Source organism: Homarus americanus, unplaced genomic scaffold (assembly GCF_018991925.1).
Source record: "Homarus americanus isolate GMGI-L3 unplaced genomic scaffold, GMGI_Hamer_2.0 scaffold29771, whole genome shotgun sequence".
Classification (NCBI taxonomy): domain Eukaryota; kingdom Metazoa; phylum Arthropoda; class Malacostraca; order Decapoda; family Nephropidae; genus Homarus; species Homarus americanus.
Window position 1 is genome coordinate 1 of NW_024726191.1, and position 2500 is coordinate 2500.

At 53.3% G+C, this 2500-nt stretch overlaps 2 pseudogenes; both read left to right on the plus strand.

Annotated features, from left to right (window-relative positions):
• The first annotated feature begins 1240 nt into the window (after positions 1 to 1240).
• LOC121865369 lies at positions 1241 to 1407 on the plus strand (annotated as a pseudogene).
• A 1078-nt stretch (positions 1408 to 2485) lies between these two features.
• Positions 2486 to 2500, plus strand: part of LOC121865370 — a 4918-nt pseudogene continuing 4903 nt past the window's right edge.

Genomic DNA, 2500 nt, shown 5'->3' on the forward strand with positions numbered 1-2500 from the left:
AAGGCGATCAGATACCGCCCTAGTTCTAACCATAAACGATGCCAACTAGCGATCCGCCGGCGTTATTCCCATGACCGGGCGGGCAGCTTCCGGGAAACCAAAGTCTTTGGGTTCCGGGGAAGTATGCTTGCAAAGCTGAAACTTAAAGGAATTGACGGAAGGGCACCACCAGGAGTGGAGCCTGCGGCTAAATTTGACTCAACACGGGAAACCTCACCAGGCCCAGACACGGGAAGGATTGACAGATTGAGAGCTCTTTCTCGATTCGGTGGGTGGTGGTGCATGGCCGTTCTTAGTTGGTGGAGCGATTTGTCTGGATTATTCCGATAACGAACCTTGAAGACTCTGGCCTACTAAGTAGTCGGCCGGATCTCAGAAAATGGTGTCAGTTCATAACTTCTTCTTAGAGAGATAGCGGCAATTCTAGCATGCAGATTAACAACAGGTCTGTGATGCCCTTAGATGTTCTGGGCCACTTGCAGCATATATCTTACACTGAAGGGATCAGCAGTTTCCCCCTCCGAGAGGGCGGGTAACCCGTTCAAAGCCTTTCTTGATAGGGATTGGGGCTTGCAATTGTTTCCCATGAACGAGGAATTCCCAGTAAGTGCAAGTCATCAGCTTGCGCTGACTACGTCCCTGCCCTTTGTACACACCGCCCGTCGCTACTACCGATTGAATGATTTAGTGAGGCCTTGGGACTGGCGCTCTTGGATTGTCGGCCCCGTTGCCCGCGAGGGTTTTCTGGGGTCGTCGCCTCGAGCTGACGGAAAGATGTCCAAACTTGATCATTTAGAGGAAGTAAAAGTCGTAACAAGGTTTCCGTAGGTGAACCTGCGGAAGGATCATTAACAGAGAGAAAGAGAACGGGGCGCTCTTAAAACTACTACTCTCCTGATTTGGGCGGTCTCGGGATCTGCTCTGGCAACTCCAGCAGCGAAAGAGGACAATCCCGGCCCCCGCACCAAAAATAGGTACCACCACGCTGTAGGTGGACCACACTCGGGCGAGAGCGCGAAGACCGGAGGAGGACGGACGGGGCTTTGGACGGCTGCCGTCCGTTCCTTACTACCGGCGAATAAGCCTCTTGACCCAAAAAGAGTGAAATTCAAGTGTCAAAAAACAACAACAAGCCGTCCGGCCAAACCCAAACCACAAACTTGGGCTATGTCTGTCAAACCCTTTCATTGAGACTCGACCTGTGATGGTTAGTCGCAAAAAGACTAAATGGCAAATACACAACTCTTAACGGGGGATCACTCGGCTCGTGGGTCGATGAAGACCGCAGCAAACTGCGTGTCGGTATGTGAATCGCAAGAATACCAGATACATCGACAAGTTGAACGCATATTAGCGTGGCGGCAACCATATATGGGCTTGTCGCCGCCACTCCTCTCCCCAGTGGGAAATATACATCCGCCGGTTGCTGCGATTGATTGCCTGCTGACTGTCTCCCGACACGAGGTAACCCGAACGAGCTTCCGCCTTGAGGTTTTAATACGCCCAGCGCCTTAGCGTGCTAAAACAAAGCAAGCCTATCACCTAGCAAGTCCATGGATAGGCGCACCCACATTCAGCACAACAAGCGACAGTTGTCGCCCTCACTTAATAACTGGGCTGGCCTCTTTTTGCCTGCTGTCCACAGAACACGAATGGCCGTCGGCAGCTCATAGCTGATCTGCTATGTTCTAGAGCCTCCATCCGAAGAGGAAACGAAACCGGGTCGGATATCACCCAAGTAAGCCCCGCCGGAATTTCGTCTATCACCTCGAAAAGAGTGCTTGGCATGCATTGCAGTGGACCCTAAATTGATGAGTGCGCCTGGGCCCGCAGTCTACCATGTAGTGGTGCAGGCAGAGAGATGAGAATGCTTGGGTGACGCCGTGCTCTTCCTCACGCGCTCCTCCACCCTCTCCCACGGTCAGACGCGGTGTGGGCGTTCTCTTTGAGAGTTCGCCACGAGTCCACGTCTATCTCATGACTGGGAGGGAGGCAGGGGGAGTTCTCTCTAAACGCGTTAAAGACGGTGTTGCGCCTCATAACGGCGCTCGCCCGGATAGAGCACTAGTTCTGCAGCCGGAAAGGCCGCTCACGCCAATTAATACTGCGACTCTCGCTCTCTTTCTCCGGATAAACAAGTGCCACTGCTGTGGCATGCGGGAACGGGGAAAGAGGTCAAAGTTTAAGCGGCAAAGGTGCGGCCGAGTAAGGGCGGAACACGAGCGTATATGCATTAAAACTGTGTGTGTATATGACTCTGCGAGAGATGTTCTGCTGGAACACTTTTCCTATTGGCTATTTACCACTCAATGAGAAGGAACGGAGTCAGGGGTGGGAGTGCCGGCGCCATGGCCGCTGGTACCCCCGCGACAAGCCCTCAAACCTTCCTGCCTGGTAATGTCGGTGGTGAAGAAAGTCGGTGGCAGAGCGTCTTCCGCTTCGTGGTTGGGGAACTTGTTCCCCCTAAGGATGATGAGACCACGATCGACCTCGTAGTAGG